This window comes from Echinops telfairi, unplaced genomic scaffold (genome assembly GCF_000313985.2).
Source record: "Echinops telfairi isolate 266 unplaced genomic scaffold, ASM31398v2 ScPeMD7_21;HRSCAF=78, whole genome shotgun sequence".
NCBI classification, from domain to species: Eukaryota; Metazoa; Chordata; class Mammalia; order Afrosoricida; family Tenrecidae; genus Echinops; species Echinops telfairi.
The window spans coordinates 7,325,291-7,337,466 of NW_022103918.1; the positions used below are offsets into that span (position 1 = coordinate 7,325,291).

Genomic DNA, 12,176 nt, shown 5'->3' on the forward strand with positions numbered 1-12,176 from the left:
GAGATTTGGGCACCGCGGTGCATAATGGGAGATAAAGGTGGGTGTGGTGGAAGTGTGTTGGCAGGAAGAAGAGCTGTTGGCTGGGGTAGTTGCCATAACATAGCTTCTATTTCTTTTATTAGGTAAGAAGGTAACATGCTCGGAGTGAAAAGGAAGGCAGTGGATGCTTTTAATATGTACAATCCTTCATGCGTTTGCCAGATAAGCACTTATTAAATGTCACAAGGTGGCAAAATCCTGTATTAGGACCAAGGAAAATGAGTTAAAAAAATGTACATTTGAGTCTGTCAAAATAGTGCAGCAATGAGTGACTTCAAAGAAAAAAGTAATATCTACCCTATACGATCTAAGCAACCATTCATTAGCTATGTGCTCATTCAAAACAAACAGACAAAAAACTCCCTGCCAATGAGTTGGTATAGACTCACAGCGACCCCCTATGCGTTTCTGAGACAGTAACTCTTCATGGGAGGAGAAAGCCCAGTGTTTCTCCCTCGGATTGGCTGGAGGTTACAAAATGTTTGTACAAGAGCAGTGAATTACTTAATATGGCTCCTCTTGCCAAAGTTTCTGTAACTCCCACCAAACTACCTTTAACAGCTGGGTTAGACAACAGGGGAGGACACTGATAGGATTACCTGTGACTCCGTGCTAAGCAGAGCCACTGTGATTGTAATCCTGCTTAGTATAAAATGAAAAGCAGGAGGGAGGAAGCTCACGGCTAGCAAGGGCCAGGAGTGGATTGTGTCCTCTGGACCCCAAGTTTCCTGCACCCTTAACCTCGTTGATCCAGAATACAGTGGGGATCAGGAGCCAGAGAAGGAGACAGAGTGGTGTAAAGAGCGAGTCAAGCTGAGTGCTTTCGTAGCAGGGCTTGTGGAGCAGGGTCCTGCCCTTTGGACACTTATTTGGAGTTGGGTTCACTGACTCAAGGAACTGGAGCTGGTGTCTAGTGCTGTTGGGTTGAGCTTATCTTGGAGTGGCATGCCTTTGGGGCATTTATTTTCGACCATGAAAGAATTCTGTAACATGTCCTGCTAAACATCTCTATCATGAGCATTTCTCACCTACATTGTGAGCTGTTCACTTCCTTAATCAGTCTTGGAATCTTGAGCATTGTTTGTGAGTTCGCTGTGGCCATTGCAATGAATCTAGATGCAAATCTAGAAAGTGTTCTTGGTGAGAGATCACCGCTTGGGTGGTAAGTGTAGGTATGGCTGCATGTTGGCCTGCTAACCATAGGGTCAGCAGTTCAGAACCATCAAGGACTCTTCAGGGAGAAGGAGAGGCTTTCTACTTCCTGAAAGGGTTGTAGTCTTGGAAAGCCGCCATGGCAGTTCTACCCTGTCCTGGATCACTACCGACTTGATGACTCTGAGTTTTTGAGTAACAGAGCCTGCTCAATTTTATTAATGCCATCAAAGGCGAAGATCCTTCATTTAGATACAGATGGGTGCATATAGATGTCTTCCTCATTCTGATTAAAAAACACAGGTTAGTATGTGTTTTGGTGTGTGCCAATGACTCTATTCTAGATACCTAGAAATCCCATCTAACAGTGTGAAAAGGAGCCCGAGGGTTTTCTGGGCTGAAATATGATGAGAGCAGACTACGCCATCTTTAGTTCCACAGAGTTACCTTGGATTTGAACCTTCCACTTAGGAGCTGAACACTTAACCGTTGTGCCACCAAGGCTCCCTTAGGTTAGTATAAAACATAAATAAATTGTTGCTCTCAAGTCAATTCCTATTCATCATAACCCTATAGGACAGAGTAAAATTGGCCTCAGGATTTAAAAGTTGTCATCCTTAAAGATGCACACTGCCACATTTTTCTCCTGCCAAGCAGCTGGTAGCTTAGAACCTTCTCTCAGCAGCTGAGCACTTTACCACTGTTATGCTCATTAGCTGGAAGGATCTAGAAGCAATGACATCCCAGCAGTAATGAGCATATCTAGCACCCAGATCGTGGTTTCTAATATCATTTCCAGTGAGAGAACCAGGCTTATTTACAAAAATGGGTTCAGTAATACACTAGGAGTGCCTGGATATTATTTTATTGCTAGTAAGTCAGGAAATGACTGGGAATATGCCCATGGATTCTAGGTAGGAACTTAGAGAAATCCAATGAGTAGAATTGGAACAATCTGAGCAAAAACCTAACTATTAAAATCTTGAATCATAACTTAAAAAGCGAAATAAATATTTAAGAGTTCATTGTTGTATCAATGATTAAGTAAATATATGCAAAAGTTTCAAATAATTTCTATGGTTACATCCCCTTCAAAGATATGAAACACATTTATTCCCACACTGTTCATTGTGAACTGTGCTTCATGATTCCTTCCGAAGAGTGTAAGATGGGAAGAGTGATGGAGGTAGGAGTGATACTTTTAAACTGGAGAAACCTTAGGGGTGATCATTTTAAACTGGAGAAACCTTACCAACAGTGCGTCAGCAGATTTTTGAAGGTACAAAATCAACTGAGTCTTGTTGACAGTAGCTAGCCTTCCTATGATGTGATAAGTATACCAGTTGATAGCAGTGGTCTTCCTACCCCAAACACATAACTCTAGTTGAATCATGAGGAAAACAATCAGACAAAATTCAAGGGTTATTCTAGAAAGTATATGACCCATATGCCTCAAAACTGTTAGAATCAGCCAAATCAAGAAAAGCTAGAACGGCCACGATGAAGAGCAACCTCAGGAGACATAACAACTCTCCTGGGTAGGCTACTGGAACAGAAAAAACAACTGGGTAGAACATGTGGGCATTGACTAATAATGATGTATTGCATTGACTAATAATGATGTATTGCACTGGCTCATTCATTGTGGCAAATGTACTATACACATTTAAATAATAGGAAAAATGGAGAGGTATATGAGAACTCTCTATCTTTTCTTCACAACTTTTCCGTGTACCTAAACTACCCTGAATAAATTTTTAAAATATAATTTTTAAAAACCATGACTGGTCATATACTCTAGTAATTAATTATAAAGCTATTTTTTTTTAAACAAGAGATGGAAACAAATTCAATTAGTACATATTTGATCTCCTGAGTACCCCCTCTGTAGAGAGCTAAAAGGCCGATGGATTGCTAGCTAGTAAGTCTACATCACATCTTTCAGCAGAAGCAGCACAACCAGATTTTCAGATTTTCTGAGTGAAAATGGCCAGTCCAAAGCTCTGGTGGTGTAGTGGTTATTTATGCCTCGGGCTAATGGCTAGGTCAGTCGTTCAAAATCCCTAGCCACTCAGTGGGAGAAGATGAAAACTTCCACTCCCATGAAGATTTACAGACTCAGAAATCCACAGGGACAGCTCTGCTCTGTCCTATAAGGTCACTACCAATCAACTGGGCTGCAGTGACTTTTTAATTTTATTTTATGTAGTCAATTTCAGCTCATAATTCCTAAGTTATTGATCTTCAAGCATTCTATTTCCCTTTTTAATATTTTGAATTTTCCTGTATTCATTCTTCATACATTCCATATTATCACATTAGTAATCCTTTGTTGCTGCTATGTCTTCTCATTTTGAATTGGCCACATGAGCGAAGGAAGGTCCCCCAAGCTTGAACCCACGTCACTAGGGTCTGCTCTAACTTGATGAGGTAGCATTTCACTAGTCATATTTTGAGGGCCTTCATGACCTGAGAGATTCATCTTCCAGCACTCAACCTGACAGTGTTCTGTTCTGCACTCCATAATGTTCTTACGGACGTTTTCTTCAGATTACGTCACCTCTGTAGTATGTTTTACTATGGGAACTATGTTGAAATATTTCTACATTAGAGCTTCTACTGGTATTTGAAATTCTGATGGCATAGCATTTGGAATCACAGAAACATATGTAAGGACAGGAAACAGACAGGGGGATTGTTAGTTAATGGTGATAGGAATGTGAATGTTAGAAACAGACACCAAGATCAGTAGTTGGAAAATAGGACCCTGGTGATGGAAATAAAGTAGAGATCACATGATAGAATTTTATAAGACTAACTACTTATTCATTGCAAATACGCTTTTTTCAACCACATAAACTGACTATAAACATGAACCTCATGGGAAAACATAAGACTACATATGTGGAAACATATGACGGGGGAGCTGGGAATAAAGTCAGCGCCAACTACGAGACCTCAGTTGCTTTTTGGTAAGTTCACGTTTAAGCTGAAAACTCAAAACCAAATTTGCTGCCACTCTGTTGATTCTGACTCCGAAGGACCCAATAGGAGAGAATGGAATTACCCCGGTGGTTTACCGAGGTTGTAAATCTTTATGGGAGCAAAAGCTCCACTTTCTTCTGAGATGTGATTCATGGGTTCCAACTGCTGACCTTGTGGTTAGGAACCCACTCTCAAACCACAGTGCCACCAGGTCTTCACAGGTAAAGCTAAAGAAAAACAAAATAAGTCCAGGAGAGCCAAAGAACAAATTTCATTATTTCCCAAGTAAACTTTGAAATTATCTCAAGAATAAATTTGATGCATTAAACACTAATAACTGCAGACTTGACAAGTTATGGAATAATATCAAGGATATCACACACTCATAAAGCAAATGGCTATTAGAAACAAAAGGAAGAATGAAAGTACCCAGATAGATGTCTGAAATTTGCTAAAGCTAATGGGGGAAAAGGGTGACGTGGAAAACTAGAAGTGGGAGAGTCAAAGGGCAAGTAGAGAAGATAAAATTTTATAATGAAATGTTTAAGACCTGGAGTTAGAAAACTTCAAGTGAAGAATATACGTACCATTTCTAATCTTGAAAAGACTGAAGAGAAATATTATCATCCACTTACAATATTGAAGGATTCTTTGGGCAAAATACTGAACCACACAGGAAGCATCAAAAGAAGATGTAAGGAATACATAGAATCCCTGTACCCAAATAGAATTGATTCAGCATCCACCATTTCAAGAGGTGTCATATGATCAGGAACCTGGGGTATTGCAGGAAGAAGTCCATCTTGTCTTGAAGGCACTGGATCCCCAAAAAGGAAGTTCTCTCTTGTCTGTGCCAAGAAATTTGGAAGATACCTTCATGGCCAACCAATTGGAAGAGACAGATATCTGGGTCTATTTCAAAGGGAACCCATTGTGGAAATCATTAAATAATAGAATTAATATTGTATTTAAGTAAAGTTGTGCTGAAAAATCATGACTATTGAGTCAATGCTAGCTGATAGCAACCTTATAGGACAGCATCTGCCTGCTGGGCAGGAATTCTAAGGCGGTAACCATTTATAAAAGCAGACTGCTCGTTGTTCTCCCATTGAGCACCTTCTAGTCGGCCCTCCAGAACTCAACCCACAGCACCACCTCTTTCATTGGCTCTCTTTCGCCCTTTGTCTTTCCAATGGTTCCCATTCTTGGCTGCACATTAGAACTGCTTGGGGCCATGTAAAAATCGCAATGTCTAGTATTCACCCCAAGCCAATTAAACCAGCATCTCCAGTGGTGGAAACCAGCGATCCATTTTTTCACAGCTTTCTAGGTGGCCAGTATGTAGCCCAGTTTAAGATCATTCTCATAACTGGTCTCTTTGAGTGTGCTAGCTAATGCAGGGATCCAAGGACTAGACACGCTGCAAAGGCTATAGAGAATCTCCTTCGTGCTGGCTTTGGTTTGCCAGTGCTTCTGGGCAAAGAATAGTTTTGCTCATGATCACCTGGAATAGTAGTGAAACAAGTTATGAAAAATAGGAACAAAGTCATTTTTCATTTTTTCACCACTTTTTGTTTAAACTCTGAACATGATTGAATATTGAGTATTCCGTCTATTATCAGTATTCATTTGTCCTCATTCTTTGCCTTTTCTAGGTAGTAATAGTCTAAAACTTGCTTGAAGTGAAGTTATTGAATGAATTAATGAGCTGATGATGAAATTGATTTATTTCTTACTTATTAGAGAAGCAGTTCAAATAAGTGGACAAATACAATCATGATTCACCGATTGCCATCTTTCAAAGTGCTAATGAAGCAATCATGTAATGGATTGCCCTAGTTCTCCTTCCAGTGTATGCTAAATGTACTATGATCACCACACTTAATACCCAGAATGTAGGCTCTACATTTCCATATTTGAACAATTAATCCTCAAATAGCCTTCATGTGTACAGAATTGTTTCAGCATTTGGGGCTCTCAAGTTATTCTCAAATTAGATTTCTTCAGTGGCATCAAAAGAATGTTGAGGTTGAAACAATGCAGGGTGGCATTGTGAGAGAAGCTGGCACAAGAACGGTGCTTATACAATTTTTGTGCAGCATTTCAACAGAAATGAATTTCAAAATAATTTCTTATCAGACTCTGTAGTTACAACAACTAAAATAATTTGCTTGTGATCAGCTGGTGCAAGCCTATATGCGTCCAAGGTTAAAACGTCCTGCAAAGTTACATTCTGAACCTTCTGATAGTCTCACCTCGGAGCTGTCATTCTTACCTGATTGCAAAATAAGGTGTATTTTCATTTTGTAAGTTGTTGAGTTTCATTTTGCCTTACATAGTTAACTAATTATAAAGATCAGTAGGATTTTAATCTGCAAAGCAAATTGTATGGAGCTACATTTCAAGCAAAATTATCCAACTAAAAGGAAAGATTATTTAATTCTGAGAAGAAACATATCGACTGAATAGTAGAGGTGGGATGTCGTGTTAGTCTGGGTAGACTAAAGACACAAATCCAGGTAGACTCATATGTGTATGAGAAAGAGTTTTGTATACAAGAGCAGTTGAATATTGAGAAAACATCCCAGCCCGATCCAGGTCAAGGCCATTAGTCCAATATTAGCCCATATGTCTGATACCAATCTATAAATTCCTCTTCTGACTCAAAAATTGCATGCATTGACGCTGAACACAGGAAGATCAGAGGCCAGTGGGAGGAAAGACTTGTGGATCCAGTTGCAGTCGAAGCATCTCAGTGCTGGCATGAGTCTCCACATGGCCCCTCCAGCTCCAGGGCTCTGGCTCTGTGGAGCCTCCAGATGAGGTTATGAAGCTGCGACCTGATTGACAGGCTAGACTCCACCCCTTAACAAGTTGATACCAGATTATGTAGCTACTACAGATGTTACAAATGCTAGCATTTTAAAATAGGAATATTACCTTGTCTCAATTCTTCATTTGTAAAGGGGAGACAGAGCATCAGAGAGAGCACATAGTTTCATAGGCACTTAGTGATTGGAAAACTTAAAAGCAAAACCATGTCGTTTGATTACCAATCAGGACTTCTATGCCATTTTATTAATGCCATTCTTGAAAATGGCAAATAGTTTAGAAAGTTGTTTGGTTTTAGTTATTGTTTAATTGTCATGTATTGTTCCTTTTATCATTGACCAATTCATCCAGTCATCCGTTTGACAAGATACAGTTTAACAATTACAGTGATCCAGGTGCAAACAATAAAACACATAAACAAAAATGACCCGATTCCTTGCCAACTGGTAATATAAAGTGAAGGTTAGAGAATGGAGTTATGGTTTTATGAAAACCATGAGGGAAGAGTAAACTTCGGCTCTTGAATAGCTCGAGTTTGCTAGGTTTTACAGCTGTTGCATGACTATAGTAGCTCACCCACAGGTGTTTTCTCAGTCTCATAACGGACATCATGATGACATCAATCCACTCTGCGGACTTGCTGCTTTTTCTTAATCTTCATCCTCTAATTGACTGAATACTTATGATGACCTGAGTTTTACTATGGTGTGGTGGTTACACATTGGGCTGCAAACTGCAAGGTCATCAGTTCAAACCCACCAGTCTCCCAGAAAGAAGGCGACTTTCTACTCTCATAAAAAGTTACCGTCTCAGAAACCCACCGGGACAGTTCTACCCTGTCCTATAGGGTTGCCATGAGTCAGAATTGACTCGATAGTAGCGAGGTTTTTGAGTTTTGAAGTTTACATACAATGAAAGTTGAAAATATATACAATAAATTCAATAAAACTTGAACATTTCTATTAAAAATATCATTAGAAAGTGATCCATTGGTTTGGTGGTCTAAAATGAGCAATTGTCTTCAATAGTAGGTTCTTTTCCCTTTAATCTTAAGTTAGGGATGTGCATTGTGATTGCCTTTTCCCTAGGCCCTGTAACTAAGGATTCAGACTCACAGCAACCCTGTAGGACAGGCTAACATGGCCCCTTTCCGGTTTTGGAGACTTTAAACTTTACAGGAGTAAGTAGCCTCATCTTCCTCCTGTTGAGCATCTGGTGGGTTTGAACTTCTGACCTTGTGGTTAGCAGTAACTCCATCAGTCAATTATGACAGTGGTTGCCAAACTAGAATATGCATCCAAATCTCCTTGGCAAATGTTGATGGCCAGGCCTTCTCTCAGGGTTATGATAGTAAACCTGGATTTCTAGGCGGTAAACTACATGAAATTGTATTTAATAATCCATACAGGTAATTCTAACATAGTTGGTCCAGACCATGGTTTAAGGAATCCTGATGATTTCCTGTTTTTCTTGGCTATAAACAGGCAGGATGCATTGGTCCCTCCTTCATAGCAGCTCTTCCAGAATGGGAAATTTCTGTGCACTTCATGAATATCTAATTATTTATATGTTCCTAACAATTGAGTCCATTTTAACTCATAATGACCCAATATGGGATTTCTTAGACTATTAACCTTTATGGGAGCAGATGGCCTCATCATTCTCCCAGGGAGCCAATGGTAAGTTTGAACTACTGACTTTGAGGCTTGCAGCCCAATACCTGCCCTTACTGCCATCAGAGTTCCTTAAATATTGAAAGACACAGTAAATTTGCCCCCAAGGTTAAGCTACAGACTTGTAAATATCTATGCACTCCAGGAATATATCTGCCATTCATTTGTCAAGGACTACCCAGGAAGAAAGATCTTCTTGATATTCAGATCTCTTTTGGAGGCAGAATTTTTCAGGGTTAATACATACAGAATAAGAACAATTCACTTTTAAAGCTGAGAAGAATATTATTTGAAAGATTTCTGATCCTTGATGTGACCTTGACTGCCTTTTCGATAACTCACTGTTAAAGTTTCCAGTGATGCTTTATACAAAAGGAAAAGGGGAGAATGGGGGTCCATTTGCAGCTCTCCAAGTATCCATTAGCCCTTTGCTTTTTCCGGAGAAAATAAACAACTTATAAAAGCAAAAATCTATAGAAAACATTTTTAGAACTCTTCGTTATAAATTGAGCCAAACTGCTGTATCATTCAACGTATCCTGGTAGCACAGTGGGTTAAGTACCAGGCGGCTAACCCCAAGGTCCTTGGTTCAAACCCACCATTGCAACACAGGAAAAGATGAAACAGTAAAATAGTCCTACTCTGGCCCACAGACTGCTTTAAGTCAGAGTCAACTCAATGGCAGTGGGTTGACTGGCCGGCCATACCTTGTGGAAAGGCCTTTCCAGTGTTGGACTAAAGCAGTGGTTCTCCATCTTCCTCATGCCGCGACCCTTTCATACAGTTCCTCATGTTGAGGTGACCCCCCCCAACCAGAAAATTACTTTCGTTGCTACTTCATCACTGTAATTTTGCTACTGTTATGAATTGGGTGACCCCTGTGAAAGGGTCATTTGACCCCCAAAGGGGTCATGACACACAGGTTGAGAAGCACTGGCCTAAAGTGATTGTATATTTGTAAACCTGGATGAATGGGTGTTTCAGAACTGAAAGAAGTTTTTTTGTTAAATCGCTCTTCTTTGTCACGTAAAGGATAATGATGACCCCTTTTTGGTGTTTGTCAGTTAATAATCCGATCAATCAGCGGATTCAATTGAAGAAAGCTACGTGAGGTGAACTCTTGCCATTCTTACTTCCAAGGAGCAGTTGTGTGTCGTTCATCCCAGACATATTTCTTTGTTCTTCTGACAGCCCATGCACACTCAATACTGTCGACCAGCACCATAATGTAAATGCGTCAGCTCTTCTGTCTTTATTGTCCAGCTGGTACACATATACGAGCTAATTAAAAGAACTATGGCTCAGGTCAGGTGTACCTTAGTTCTATGGTAATTTCACTGCTTTTTAACCCTTGAACACTGAACGAGGTATTTTTCAGTAAACTTGCCCATCGCAGTGTGATGTTTTATTTCTTGGCTGATGATCACATGGGCATTCAGTGTAAAATTAAATTAAAATTCAAGTACAATTAAATATTTGACAACTTCAATTTATTCTTCATTTGCACTTTGAAGATTTTTATTTTCTGTACGTTGGTGTGTAATTCTTACTGAAGGCTGTAGCTTTAAATCTTCATCAGTGTGCATTAAAGACATCTTCACTTTCAATAAGCAACCAATTTCCTGAGGACTAAAGTGGAGACATGGGCTAATGAAAAAAACATCTCTGTCTTAGTAAGGATATTGAGATTTAGCCTGTAAGTAGTATTGTGGAATTGTAGAGGGATTAGTTTAGGCGAGGCAATGACATAATAAGTTCTAAAGAAATTCAGGAGCTAAAAGCAAGAACAGATTTAACTAATTGTTCTACTTTAATTTTTTTAAATTGGTTTTATTATTTCCTGAATACACCATTGCTGGGAAATGCTTGAGCTCTGTCCCAGCATGTGCTGGGTATCAGCTAGCACAGAATAAATCTCACCAGGAATCACCAGCACAGAGACACATGTGGGTGCATAAGAAATAATTATATTGTTTACACATGTTGACCAATAAAATATGAAGGTTTGGGTTTTTTTGCCATTTGTGTTATTTAATTGATGGTCCTTTAAAATCATGAAAACATAAAATAATAGAACAGCAGGTGCTTGATCAAACTGTCAAATCACATCTCTGATTTGGCCCCAGGCTTAACAGGGTATCTGTATTTTCTACTCTTTTTAATCTTGCCCAGTTTAAAATATGAGCCCAATCTTTGCTCGATCAACAGTTTCTTTTACTCCCTCTTGACTTATTGCCCTCAAAAGTGCCCACCATCAGATAAATGGATGTTTCAGAACAGACAGATTTTTGCTTACTGTCTTCTCTCTTTCACGTAAAGGATAATGGTGACTTCTTTTTGGTTTTAGTTAATAATCTAATTAATCAGTTGATTTAATTGAAGAAAAGGGCTGATCCCTCTTAATAGCTTCTCCAAAGTATGTGAGATGAACTTCTAATATTCTCAACTTCCAAGGAACATTTAATCTGCGCTGCATCCAACACAAACGTGTTTACAAATATGCAATCACTTCCATCAAACCCTACAAAATCTTTTCTAGAAGACATGGCGCAGCACCCACTGCCATGAACCAACTGACTGAGAGCCGCCCCGCTGGGCAGGTGGAACTGTTCCATAGAGTCCAGTGTCCAAGACAGTAACATTTCCCGCCTCACCTTTTCCCTTTGTTGCAGTGGTGGGTTTGAACCATGGACATTGTGGTTACCAGTGGCACAGTGAGGACTGGGATCCAAGTGCCCTAAGCTGAAACCAATTCTCATGAGAAATGCCCATGTGTTTACAATCAAGTGAGGAGATCTCTTGGCAACATCTGTGGCCCTCATTTGAAGGACATGATCTGAGATGGAGGGAGTAGAACTCAAGTGGAGACCTCAACATCTGGCACAACCCCTCTCCTTCCTTTCTGATGATGCATGCTTCATGTTCACCCACACCTTTGCTTAAGGCAGTGGTTCGCAACCTCCCTCATGCCGAGACCCTTTAATACAGTTCCTCATGTTGTGGAGACACCAACCATAAAATTATTTTTGTTGCTACTTCAAAACTATTATTTTGCTACTGTTATGAATTTTAATGTAACTATCTGATGTGCAGGATGTATGTTCATTGCTACAAATTGAGCATACTATATATACTCGAATATAAGCTGACCCAAATATCAGCCAAGGCACCTCATTTTACCACCAAAACTGCATAAAAAAGGTGCTGAAAAACTCAGCTTATACACTAGTATATACGGTAATCAAAGCATAGTGATTAAAAATAGTATGTAATTATATATTGTGAAATATTTATTTCTAATTACAAATAAATAAAATTTTGTCTTGAAGCATGGGGTAGCATGGGTAACAGTCTTAATATAACAACAGTAAACAACATTGCTACATTTTGTGATGCTATGCATAAAAAGCCAACATCAGTGCAAAGGTTGAGATAGCTTCTTTCTCACCAGATGAGAAATTCTTGGGGCAGTCTTTGCAAGAGCACAACAAAGAT

General features: G+C 39.4%; 1 protein-coding gene and 1 pseudogene across 2 annotated transcripts in view; one reads left to right on the forward strand and one right to left on the reverse strand.

The window, feature by feature from the left end:
• The window catches only part of PDE3A (phosphodiesterase 3A), a 330,465-nt gene that overhangs the window by 158,877 nt on the left and 159,412 nt on the right, over positions 1 to 12,176 (forward strand). The window lies entirely within an intron of this gene.
• LOC105979600 overlaps positions 1 to 12,176 on the reverse strand; it is a 33,643-nt pseudogene that overhangs the window by 1,444 nt on the left and 20,023 nt on the right.